We start from the raw sequence: 14,012 nt of genomic DNA, 5'->3' as shown, positions 1-14,012 counted from the left end.
AAGTTATACCAGCATCGGCAGGGTTGGGTAGCCCTGCATTTGGCATCTGCAAGAGTTCCAGCAAAATTTGAATCCTTATGCAGTTGACAGAACATTAAAAAAAATCAAGCAACCCTCCAAATTACACGCCTCATTCTATACTCTACGGACCTGCCACATTCTGAAAATAATGCCTCTAATTTTATACCTGCCCTGATGCCCCCATGCTCAGAATTCAGGTCATGCTTGTGGGTGACCTAAAATTATAGCAGGTTGCAGACGTGATATTTATCATTTTAAAAGTAGCATCGCACTGGTGGGGCCGCTTGTTTCCCCCCAGCCTATTTGTAGTTTTTGAGCGAAGGGCGGGGGGATAATCAAGAACATACCAGACTGTTCTCCCGTCTCTTTCCTCAGTTGTTTTTCCTCGTCCGACATGCAACTCCATTAACGGAGCAAATACAAATAAGGCAGTGCCTGACGCCCTGCATCCCAACCTGCCATCTGACACACACTGCCAAATATCCGTGGCATGCTCCTTTGGGGTCAAAATCTACACATTGCCTGAAGTCTTCCTAGGAGCTGGATGGAAAGCCCATGGGAATCTTCTTCGCTGAAGTTAGAAAAGCCGTGGCGCCGGGAAGGAAAGATCTCATCTCGATGAAGTGCTCCCCTAGGTAGAGCTCTGCTAGGGACAGGCTGGAACCTCTCAAGCTGCAGCTTCGTACCTCCTAGAGGAGTCCCTTGTGGACTTCAACCTCTGCTGCATGTGTTTATATTTACTTACTTCATTTATACCCTTCCTTAATTCCCTGTAGGGACCCCAAGCGGCTGACATAGTTCTCCTCTACTTTTTAACCTCACAAGCCTGTGAGGTTGGCTAGGCTAAGAGTGTGTCACCCAACAAACTTCAGTGACAGAGTGAGAATTCAATTTGATCTCCCAAATTCTAGTCTGATACTCTGACACAGTGTTTCCCAACCAGGGTTCTGCAGGACATGATGTCCTTCAGAACCCTTGTTGGGAAACACAGGGTTAGAGTTCTGCAAGAAATCATGGAATAAGTAAAAAAAATATGAAATTCCACAAAAAATCCAAATATCCCTCATATATTGCAGTGTTTAATGTTATATTTAGTGGTATTGTGTCTGTGTTTGTTTCGTACTGTTACGGAGCATGGATAATATAAATGACAATAATTGTCCTAGATCAAGATGGGTAGCTGTGTTAGTCTGTCTGAAGCAGTAGAAAAGAGCAAATGAAACTAAACAAAATTGGTGGTAGGGTATGAGCTTTCAGGAGTCACAACTCACTTTTCTGTTGGGAATAATGGACAGTCCGTTGGAAAAAAGTTTTAGAACACTGTTTTTATACTTTATTACAGCAGCAAGAGTACTTTATGCACAAAAGTGGAAAACGACAACATTGCCTACTGTGGAGGAATGGTTGACAAAAGTTTTGGAGTTTGCGTTAATGGCAAAACTTACTGCATTAATTAGAGAAAGGACATTAGTTAACTTCTTGACTTAATGGAAACTGTTAATGGACTTTTTGCATGAAATGGATAACAAGGATTTGGTGATATCTGGATTTATGGATTAAGAAACAGGAACAATAGAAAAAAGACGGGTTTTGTGACTAACTTAGAATAAGTGGGACTCTAGAAATGATATATACTTGTTGCAGAGAAAATTGGAACTCAACTTGTAGTGTAATTTTGGGGGGGGTGTTTTCTTTTTTCTTTTCCTCTTAATTTTATAGATATATGTATTGTTAGTGCGTTATGTTTAGAACGGTGTGTTTTTTCTTGTTCTCTATGTTTGTTGTTTATTGTGTTGTGGTGTGTGTAGTTTTGAGTTTAAATAAAGAAAATTTTAATACAGAAAAAAAAGTGAGCGGTGAGTCATGAAAGCTCATATCCTACCACAAATTTTGTGAGTCTTATATGTGCTACTGGACACTTGCACTTTTCTAACAATTGTCTCAGTGAGAAAGGCAAACTATAAACGAACAACTAAGAATAACCATAATTTAGCAGTAATTGAATTGCACTCCCCACCATCAACTTTTTTCTATCCTGTTAAAAGTTTTCATTGGGAGGGGTTCCTCAGGACTTGAAAAATTATTCGAGGGGTTCCTCCATGGAAAGAAAGATTGGGAAATACTGCTCTAAACACTACACCGCACTGGGTCTCAGGAGTTAATGCTTTGAAAAGAGAAGAGCCCAGTCTGACAAAAACTGATAGGTACAAATTGACATTCAGCAAAGGAATATGAACACCGGCTGCCACCTTACATTGAATCAGACCCTCGGTCCATGAAGGACCTACTCAGGCTTACGGCACCTGCCCAGGGCTTCAGGCAGCCATCTTTCACGTCATTTACGGCCTGACTCTTTTAGCTGGAAATGTTGGGAATTGAACCTGGGACCTTCGGAGTGCAAAGCAGAGGCTCTCCCGTTGAGCCCCAGCCCATAAAGTCAGTTTTGTCTATTCAGAATAGCAACAACTCTCCCAGGTCTTCAATAGAAGTCTTTCACATCACCTGCTGCCTGATCCTTTTACCTGGAGATGCCGGGGATAGAACCTGGGACCTTCAGCATGCAGAGGGCCCCTCCCTCTAAGCATACAGAAACTTACTGAGGAACATGCCTGAGGTCCTATGCATGCCCTACTACTGACTTTTTAATGCCACCATCTTGAAGCCAAATCGTTTTAATTACTACTTAGGACAGGTGAGAATCGGTGATCACATGGTATAACCCACAGGTGAATCTGCTCCTCCTCGTTCACCTCCATTCCATGCAGGCAGCCACCCAGCCTACACTGCGGGAGGGCTCTTCTCCTCCCACTCCCCCAAGCCATGCAGACTTACAACAGCGGCAATTATTCAACAGGAATTCCACCTTTTTCTTCTTGCAAGTCTCCTGTGCCTTTGAACCTGTTTGACAGGTGGAAACATTACAGGTATAGGTAGCTATGCCCAGCATGAAAGCTGACAATGGAGAAAGCTGCCGCCGTGGCTCTGCCATTTGCCATAAAGCTTCCAGAAACAAGAGATGGGAAGCTTCATTTGAACTCGTTCCACAACGTGCACCGATCCATAAATGTTGAGGCTGGTTCACTTACACCTGTTCTCACCTGTTCTCATCTTGGATGTCACAATGGGAAGGAGGCAGAGGGTTCTCCAAAACCATCCTGCATCAGGGTTTACATCCAGCTCATGATGTTAGCACTACAGCATGAGGTTCCCAATGCTTAAAAACCTCTCTCCTCATCCCCAAACCAGTTACCATGAATCTGTGCCATTAATCTACGTGAGCAGCAAAAAAAGAGAATAAAGAGAGGTATTTACAAAGTAGGTATAGCAGCAATGACCACGTACTAGCCTTGCTAACAATCACAATGTATTTACTAATACAATACATACACTCAATACACAGTAAAAAGTCTAATTGGACTTTTGCTATCCAGGACCTGTGGAATAGAAATATGCTGGGTTGTTACTATGCGCTTGCACTTTAATAGTTATGTGTGCAATGAATTCATGTAGCAATTGGTAGCACCAGCACTTTATTATCTTGAGGTACCTGCATTTTAGCAATTGTATGAATGGTTTTCCACAAGTGAAGTGTAGAATTAATTGTATTGTTTATTGCATTGATAATTGTTCATTGTACATGCATTTTACTGTGTGTTGAGTTTATGTATTGTATTAGTACATACATTGTGACTGTTAGCAAGGCTAGTACGTGGTCATTGCTGCTATACCTACTTTGTAAATAGTAATCTAGGTGAAGCAGGAGGGGGAGGACAATCAGATGTCCTGGTGAAGAAAACCAATGACAGCCGGCCTAGGAAACATTGGGCTGGATGGGATATCGAAGGGGCTCTGCGTAACAAAAGGTATCCCGGGATGCAAAGGGTCAGACAGCTACACAGACTGAGCTGTGCACCACTCATCACACTGCTGGATTGCGCATATGTCTCTTGGCAATCTATTCTTCTGGAAGCCCAAGGGCAAGGATTTCACACTGAGAAATGAAGCCCTGGGTCCACAAAGAGCTTGTTGATGCTTAGCAAACTGGCTGGGCGCTCTGGGTTCCAGGCAAGCACCGTGTCATGGGCTTGGGCCCGCACATGGCTGTCTTTGTAGTGCCTGCTCCAATCGCTACGTAGTTGGGGTGTTGCAGGCGTGGCTCGTAGAGTCACAGCCCCAACTTCCAAAACTTTTCCTAGTGGAAGCTTGTTATGTCTATCGCATTTTATTCTGCCTTTTCGCAGGCTACGCAGGGCGGCAGGCACAGTTCTCCCCTCCCCTATATCATCCTCAAAACAGCCTCAACAACTGAACCCAAAGTAACCCACGTAAGCTCCGTGGTTGAGTGGAGATTTGAACTCACTTCCCAGTCCCACTCAGATGCATTTACATGCACGTACATTCCAGTGTGGCTCTCCAAATCATTGACACCAACGCAGGATTGTTACCCTTCTCCCGAGAAGCAGCTGGTTTCCATACACACGTTCCTGCTCACTGGGCCCCATGGAAAGTCTCTGCTGGGAAGCAGATGGGCACCAAAGTGAAGGTGACATATTCTTTATAGTCATGGCATGCTGCCAAGGTAGGACATGAACCTCTTTCATAAACAGCAGGAATGCCACCGTGAGGGTGTTGCCCCTGCCTGGTTAACACAGAGGTGTTGTTGAGGCACATAATTGTGATGTTTGATTGGCTATGGAGCTCCCAGGAATGCAGCAGGCAGGCAAAGCCAGTTGTGCTGGTAGTTAGGCAAAGGTTTGAGGGCACTTCAGCCTGCCACCCCATGTCCTGCATTCAGGCACTGGACTGCACTTGGCAATGCCACCTAAACGTTCTTGGTACAAGAGACAGATCAAGATACATAGCCAAGTTATTCTGTCTGTACCAGTAGAAAAGAGTAAGAGTCCAGTAGCCCCTATAAGACTAACAACATTTGTGGTAGGGTATGAGCTTTCGTGAGCCACAGCTCACTTCTTCTGTCTCTTCTGTTGCCAGAGTCCAGTAGCACCTGTAAGACTAACAACATTTGTGGTAGGGTATGAGCTTTTGTGAGCCACAGCTCACTTCTTCTGTATCTTCTGTTGCAAGAGTCCAGTAGCATCTATAAGACTAACAACATTTGTGGTAGGGTATGAGCTTTCATGAGTCACAGTTCACTTCTTCAGATATAAAAGAAGTGAGCTGTGGCTCACGAAAGCTCATACCCTACCACAAATGTAGTTATTCTTATAGGTGCTACTGGACTCTTGCTCTTTTCTAGTTGGCACAGGAGTTAGGCTCATATTCCTGATTTAGAGCTAGAACAAAACTCAGTACATTTAAAATGTGGCAGATAACTTACATTTTTGGCAAAGAATTGTAGTCGTTTTGAATGTTCAGATTATGCTTGACTCGCTTAGAAAAAATAACCTCGTACTTTCTGTATTATTGATAATACCAAAAGAAGTGGTGTGTAAACACAATGCCATTTTGATTCAATATTGAGCTTCACAGACATTCCCCAACTGTTAAGTCCAACACTGTCCACAGTTTGGGCTACTACAAGCAAATCCAGAGAGAATGAGCATTTTCGCAACTGCTTAAGTTAGTTTTGGGCAGGGGCCCACTGAGGTACCCAGTGAGCTTTTCAGGGAAGTCTCCAGCAGTTCCAACGGACTCTGAGGGAAGAACTCAAAACGCTGGAACCAGCAGTTTGAATAGCAAGCAGGTCACTTTGCTGAACAACTTCGTCTCCGTTCATTGTAGAGTTTTAAATCCTCATTGGGCAACTCCAGGTTAGGACCCGACAAGCCTGTCACCTCATAACAGCCGTGCAGAGGGTCTGAATCCCAGTGTGAAATCAGATGACTGCCTTGGTCTGAGACTCTACTGTTCTCACAGAGTTGCTTGGTTTTTCTCAATGTTTTTCTCCAGAAAACAGTTTCATGCCTTCATGTAGACATGTTTCCCATGGAAACTTTGGGTGGACATTTATGCCCAATTCTGCCTTAGCAGCTAGACTGAGGGTCAAGCTACAAGTGACGCCTGACACAGGTTGGACACTTGTCAGCTTCCCTCAAGTTTTGATGGGAAATGTAGGCGTCCTGATCTTGCAGCTTGGTTCTCCGACTGCTGTCCAATGGGCTTTTCGACTGTCACTTGTCCAACATTCCGCCAAGCTGCCTACATTTCCCATCAAAACTTGAGGGAAGCTGACAAGTGTCCAACCTGTGTCATTCGTCACGTGTAGTTTGGCCCTGAGCTATGATCCCAATCTGCAGCACAGGTGGCTCCGTTCCAGTTATGTCACTTTCAGAAGGGCATGGACCGAAGAGGAACCCTGATGGATCTGCCCAGTGGTTCAGTGGTTTCCAGCAGTGGCCAGTCTGCTGCGACAGGGAAGCCCAAAGGCAGGGACCACAGCCAACAGCTCTTCCCCACAGACTTCTGCCTAGCACCTGACATTTGCAGCCATTCTGCCTCTGAACCCGGAGCTTCCATTCGGCCGCTGTGGCTAATAAAAAACCACCAACCAGAAGCTACTGTGGAAACAAATCAGATTAAAAGGGTATCCCCCCATGGTACTCAATAAATCTTAGTCTCAAATAGGAATATAGATTATTTCGATCAATGCAAAAAGTGCAAACTTGCTAAAGTGCTACTAATACTATCAGTCTACTTCATAAATATCTAATTCTACATACAATGAGTAAATAGTGAATAAGTAACATGAGTTATGATGGCTGAGATACAGAATGATACATATGATAACACGCCAGCCACAATCACAGCTGGTTAAAGGAACATAAAGTATGCAAAATATCTGTTATATATCGACAAAATAACTGTTGTTTCTTCTCTCCTACTTCAGGATAGGAAGATTCTCCGATTTACTGCGTCTTCCTGGATCTGAGGTAAGTCGTTTTTTAATGTTTTGGCATTAACAATTGAAAAACACAAGAAATACCAGCTGTTAATGCCAAAACAATTAAAGTTATTTTTGCATACTTCCTTTAACCAGCTGTGACTGTGGCTGGCACGTGATCATATGTATTGACATTCTGTATCTCAGCCATTATAACTCAATGTTATTTATTCATTGTATGTAGCATTAGATATTTATGAAGTAGACGGATTGTATTATTAGCACTTTAGCACGTTTTCACTTTTTGCATTGATTGAAATAATCTATATTCCTCTTTGAGATTGAGATTTATTGAGTACCATGGGGGGACACTCTTCATCTGCTGTGGCTAATATCCAATAACAGACTTATCCTTAAATCTGTCTAGCCCCCTTGTTGGGAGGGGTAAAACCAGAGCTTCTTGGCACCCCACAGCACTAAAGTCAGCATCGACCAGACCCCATGGGGACACAGGTGCAACCTATAAAGATGAACATGTCTGTGACAGCTGGCCCTTTAACCATGAGTTGTCTGACAAGCAGATGATGGCGCCTCCTTTGGGGCAGGGAAGGGGAGCAGCAGGTGGGGGGCCCCGTCAAGGCTGGTATTGGTCCCTCACAGGCTTGGCAATATCCGAGTTCTGGATAGGAGGACACTGGGCATGCCCCAGGCATTGCTAGAGCCTTTAAAGGAAAATATACCAGCTCTGAGTCCCAACACGAAAGGGAGTAGAGCTAGGGCAGAGGAAGTGGAATCCATTGGTCCTTAACCCCCACTCTTCTCTATCTGAGATCAAGAGAAGACAACTCAGCCAAGTTAAACCATGGCACATGGTAGTTTTGGTCTGGGACCCAACAGCCATTGTCAAGTCACGTACTTCCTTTCGTCTGTCCTTTAATCTACTGCCAATCAGTTTCATAGGACGATCCATTGCAGAAGAGGAACAAAAGTTGTTCCACGCATTTTCCTTACATCATGCAGACTCGAAGAGTCTTCTATCATTATACCCTTCAGTTGCCTTTTTGGTAATCTAAAAAGCGTGAGACGCTTCAGCGTTTCCTCGATGGAAAGGTGCTGTAACTCCACCATCATTTTGGTGGGAGATAGGAAAGAATGAACAGTTTATAAGCTTGTTTTTCGAGAGCAGCTATTTGTAGAAGGTAAACACACAAGATAAGTGTTACAACATAACAGACACAGCCAGGCAGCAGTGCGCAGTAGAGACCGGTTGTAAAAGCAAATAAACGTGCTGTCTTTCCTCAGCTATGATGGTTCCCCGAAGCCTTACAATGCCATCCAAGTGGAGTTTCATCCTTCTAAGCCCGTGGACTTCAAAAGGTTGGAGCTGCTTAGAATTATGCTGTTAGCGGCCAGCTGATTACAGGCACAGAGCAAAACCAGATTGTCTCAGGAACAGCGAGAAGAAAGCCACACATACACACTGTCTTGTCTTGCTTTATTCCTGCTGCATTGGAAATAAGAAAAAAAGCACCCTCCGAATGCACCCAGTTTCTGAAGATGGCCATTTTCACACTGCTTACCGGCCACGGAACATTGCACCGAGTTCCGGGAACGACAGCATCTTCCCGGCAAAATCGCACCTGGAAGCCGCTGTCATTTCAGGAGCTCAGCATTATGTTCCATGGCCGGTAAGCAGTGTGAAAACGGCCGATGTTTCTCTCGGACCTGTTCCCATCTCTGAGGTCTGAGGTCTAACGCTTCCGTTATGTAAACCTGAGACTAGATTACTATAATGTACACTCTATGCGGGGCTGCCTTTGAAGACAGCTCAAACTTCAAAGCGTACTGAACACAGATGTTGCTGAGGGGAGCTAGCGAATTCGGCCAGATTGGTCAGATCTTTTAAACATCTGCAGTAGCTGCTGGATTCTTTCTGAATTCAGTTCAAAGTGCTGGTTTTAACCTTTGAAGTTCTTAACGGCTTGGGACCTGCTTGCTTGCTGGATAATCCGTCCTAGTGTGAGCCTTTGAGCACAACTTCACTCAGCACAACAGGGGCTGCTTACAGTGCGAATGCCAAGGAAATTGGGACAGTTTCAGCTTTTACTCAGGCTTTCCCGGCATCAATTCAGTCCTTTGGAAGAGGCTGCCTAGAGAAGTGCCAAGTCTAGCAATCGTTAGGAAAAAAAGAGATTAAAGCGGAATTTGATGGAAACTGACCTTCTGTTGCGCTGTTTTGTTTGAATCTGTTGTTTTAATGTTTATGGTATTATCTGCATATTTGGAAACCATGTTGAATGCTTGAGTCTTTCACATGAAAGAGGGAAAGGATGAAAGCTTAGCAATTCTCTAACGGATCTTGTTTTATCTTCCTCTTGGCTGTCTTTGCATGTTGCTTCAATGCCTCTTGTGCGCTCTTGTCCAATAGTTTATTAACATGATTTATAGTCCGCCTTTCTTACTGAGACTCAAGGTGGATTACAGTGTAAGTCAATATGATCAACAGCTGGAAAAACAGGTTTCGCTTACCGTAACTGTTGTTCATCTAGGTCTTCCGTGCAGGCACACATGGGACTGCGCACGCGCAGGCCTGCCGATACCGGAGATTTTTATAGCTCAAAGCCACCAGGGGGCGCTCTCGCCTTCCACCGCGCATGCGCGGCCATTTTCCCGCCTAAATGGACTATAGAAGGCGGAGCGCCCCACACATACCCTCAGTTCCCCTTTCGCCGCCGTACTACTCTCAATTTTCACCATACAGCGAGGAAGGAGGGAGGGCATGTGTGCCTGCACGGAAGACCTAGATGAACAACAGTTACGGTAAGCGAAACCTGTTTTTCATCCACGGTCTTCCTGTGCAGTCCCACATGGGAGATTATAAAGCTTAATACCTGGGTGGAGGTGCCACAGTACAGTCACTCAAAAATAGAATGCAACACTGCGGTGCCCACTGCAGTCTCCTTCCGGTCCAGGACGTCCAGCGCATAATGCTTGATAAAGGTATCCGCTGAAGCCCACGTCGCCGCTCTACAGATGTCATGCAGAGGAACACCTCTCAGCAGAGCCGCAGATGACGCCAAGGACCTAGTGGAATGGGCATGCACCTCTAAAGGACAAGGTAAATGGGCAGAATCATAACATGTTAAAACTGTTTGAACAACCCATCTCGCAATAGACTGAGATGTCGCTTTCTTTCCCCTCTTTTTCCTGCAAAACAGACAAACAAATTAGAATCCAAACGAAAAGGCTTGGTACGATCCAAGTAAAAGAGAAGAGCCCTGCGCACGTCCAACGAATGGAGGGCCCTCTCCGCATCAGAAGACTGCATCGGGAAAAAAACAGGTAAGGTAATGTCCTGAGACAAATGAAACTGAGACACCACCTTAGGTAAAAAGTCAACTTTAGTCCGTAAGACCACCTTGTCTGCATGAAACTTCAAATAGGGGGGTTCTGACGAAAGCGCAGCCAATTCCCCCACCCTTCTGGCTGAAGTGATCGCCACCAAGAAAGCCACCTTCAAAGTAAGGTAGCGTAAAGGACAGGTAGCTAGAGGTTCAAAAGGTTTAGACATCAATCTAGTCAAGACTAGCGGTAAAGACCACTGAGGGACAATAGCCCGAACAGGGGGGTACAAATTATTCAGTCCCCGGAGAAACAATTTCGAAGTGTAGTGGGAGAAGACTGATTTCTCGTCTATAGGAGGATGGAATGCCGAAATTGCTGCCAAATATACCTTAACAGAACTATTGGCCAAACCCCCTAATTTAATCTCCCAAAGGAATTCCAAAACCTCAGGCAAGGAGGAAGAGAAAGGGTCCAGATTCCGGCTGCGGCACCACCCAGAAAAGCGTTCCCATTTGAATGCGTAGGACTGTCTCGTGGAAAGGCGTCTAGCATTCAATAAAACATGAGCTACAGCTTCAGAAAACCCCGATTGTGAATTATCAGCCACGCCGTCAGTTTGAGTCGTTGAATGTCGTGATGCAAAACCCCGTCCCAGGACAGAAGGTCCGGAACGAGTGGCAATCTGATCGACTGCGACTGCAATCGAAGGAGAGTGTGAAACCAAGGTTGTCTCGGCCAAAAAGGGGCTATCAGTATGACCGTCGCCCCCTCCCCTTGGATTTTGCTCAGAACCCTGGCCAACAGGGGGAATGGGGGAAATGCATAACACAGAGGACCCGACCACTCGACTTGAAATGCATCCCCATCGGACCCGGGGCCTAGACCCCCCCTGGAGCAATAGCGATGGGCCTTGCGATTGTCCAGTGTGGCAAAGAGGTCCAGTTCCGGGAAACCCCACATCGAGAAGATCGGAACGAGGTACTTGTCCCGAAGAGACCACTCGTGAACATCCCGGTGTAGTCTGCTCAGCTGATCTGCTTGGAGATTCTCGACCCCCGGGATGTGTACCGCTCTCAGCCATACCGAGTTCTGTATGGCCCAAGTCCACAGCTTCATCGCCTCGGTACAAAGGGTCGCCGATGCCGTGCCACCCTGTTTGTTGACATAAAACATTGCAGTCGTGTTGTCCGTCAACACTTGCACTGATTTGTTGCGCACGGTATCTGAAAAGGAGATCAGTGCATTTGAAATAGCCCTAAGCTCAAGGAGATTAATATGTTCCGAGCGTTCGGCCTGAGACCATGTGCCGTGAGCATAAGCACCCTCACAGTGAGCTCCCCAACCCAACAGGGAAGCATCAGTGGTTACGGACAAGTGAGTTTGACGATAGCCAAATTCCACACCCTTAAATAGATTCGCATCTGCAAGCCACCATTCTAACGAGGCCACCACCCGTCTAGGGACTGATAAACGTTTGTTCTGGGAATCAGAGTTGGGAGAAAAACTGGCATTAAACCACATTTGCAATGGCCGCATGAACAGCCTGGCGAACGGAACCACAGCCGTAGTAGAGGCCAAACATCCCAAGAGAGTCTGGATAAAATGAGCTGATTGAAAACGGCAGCGCTGCAGCCGAAGGACCATGCCCTTAATCCTGGCCGCCCTGTCAGAGGGCAGGAAGCCAGCATTCTTGATCCCATCCAAGACTACCCCTATAAATTGTACAGACCGTACTGGGGTCAATTTTGACTTCTTCTGATTAACGAAAAGACCTAACCTAAGACATAAATCTAAAGTCAGGGATACTTGGGTAAACACGTCATCAGCAGAACTTCCGACCAGGAGCCAGTCATCCAGGTACGGGAAAATTCGACAGCCCTGTAACCTCAGATGGGCCACCACCACAGCTATACATTTCGTAAAGACCCTAGGAGCAGTAGCTAAACCAAAGGGTAAAACCCGATACTGGTAAATTTTACCATCATAAGTAAAACGTAAATACTTCTTGTGTTCGGGAAAAATGGAGATATGGAAATAAGCGTCCTTCAAATCAAGGACAGCAAACCAGAAGTGTCTAGGTAAAAGGGTCAGAACCATTTGCAAAGTGACCATTTTAAATTTTCGAATTTTTATCAGTTTATTAAGGGCCCGTAGGTCCAAAATGGGTCGAAGACCACCATCTTTCTTTTCCACCAGAAACAGGTTAGAGTAAAACCCGAAGGGGGCAGGATCACGGGGCACCTCTTCAATTGCACCCTTCTGAATCAGGGTGGCCAATTCAGTTAAGATCTCCGTATGAGGAGGTCCTGAAGAAAAGACAGGGAGACGCAGGTAAGGTAAACTCACGAACTCAACTTTATAACCATACTGAACAATATCAGAAACCCAAACATCAGAACCGATGGACAGCCACTCCCTCCAGTAAGCATGTAGCCTGAACCCAAACATAGGCTCAGGTCCCTGTAATTGTCAGAATTGCTTCTGGGCGTGGGGGGCGTCCTTAGCCTGTTGTTGCTGAGAACCAGGCTTGGGACGGTGACCTTGTCTGCGCCTGGAAAAGGACTGTTGAGGGCTCTGGTAATTCCTCTGAGACTGATACGAATACCCCTGATAAGGCTGGTACCGATATGATCTGCCCCGATGAGAAGACCTGAAGTAAGGCCTCGCAGGATGCTGAGGAGCCTGGTGCAAAACGCCATAGGACCGTGCCGTGAGACGATCCGTTCTCTTTTTTGACAGATACTCATCCGTCTTCTCAGAAAAAAGGAGCGTCCCTTCAAAAGGTAAGTCCTCCACTTTGTTCCTCGTCTCGGGCGGGAGAGCAGTCGTGCGGAGCCACGCAAATCATCGCAGAACCACTGAAGAGAGCAAGGAACGTGCGGATGTATCAGACAAACTCCTGCTCGTATTAATCTGGTGTCTTGAGAGGCGGGTGGCCTCCTCTTGAATGACACGCAGGAGGGTCCGCTGATCCTCAGGGAGTTTGGGGAGGAAAGCTGCCACTTTCTTCCACAGGAAGAGCTGGTAAGCCGACATCATAGCCGCATAGTTAGCCACTTTGATGGCGAATGCGGCAGAGGTATACAATTTTCTCCCCAGGGTATCGATTTTTCTACTGTCCTTGTCAGTAGGAGCCGACATGGAACCCTGTTTGCCTCTTGCCTGCATCTCCTCAGTGACCAAGGAGGAAGGAGGCGGATGGATCGTCAAGAAGGGATGGTTCTCGTCCTTCGTGCGATAAAGGCCTTCCACTTTCCGGTTAGTGGCGGGGATAGAAGCAGGCTTGACATTGAGCTTCTTCCATAACTCCACAAAACCGTCGATCAGCGGAAAGGCTACGGAAGGCGTGGAGCCCGAGTAGATATGCTGGTAGATCTTATCAGTAAACTTCGACTCCGTAGAGGTCGTTTCCAAATCCAGCGCCTTAGCCATTCGCTGAAGCAATTCATTGTAGGCCCTGAAGTCGTCCGTCGGCGAAGGTTCTTCCGCCGGGCCAAGTTCAGCATCAGGTGAATCCGAAAGAGGGGACTCATAAATCCTCAGTCGGTCCTGATGGTAGCTGACCTCAGAAAGGTGTGGGGTTCCACGAGAGTCGCCATAGGATCGGATCCGAAAGGAAGGAGAAATCGAGTCCCTCCGAAAAGAGCGGTCTGATCGGAGTGGGCTATCCCCCAGATAGTACGAGGCCGCCCGGCCCCCACTGCTGTATCGCTCCCTCGATCGGCTCCGAGTCGGGTACGGGCTGTATCGACGGTCCGATCCACTCCGATAACTCCGACCCGATCTGATGGATCCAGATTCATGG

Source organism: Eublepharis macularius, chromosome 18 (genome assembly GCF_028583425.1).
Source record: "Eublepharis macularius isolate TG4126 chromosome 18, MPM_Emac_v1.0, whole genome shotgun sequence".
Classification (NCBI taxonomy): Eukaryota; Metazoa; Chordata; class Lepidosauria; order Squamata; family Eublepharidae; genus Eublepharis; species Eublepharis macularius.
Note: the sequence above shows the minus strand (reverse complement) of the source record.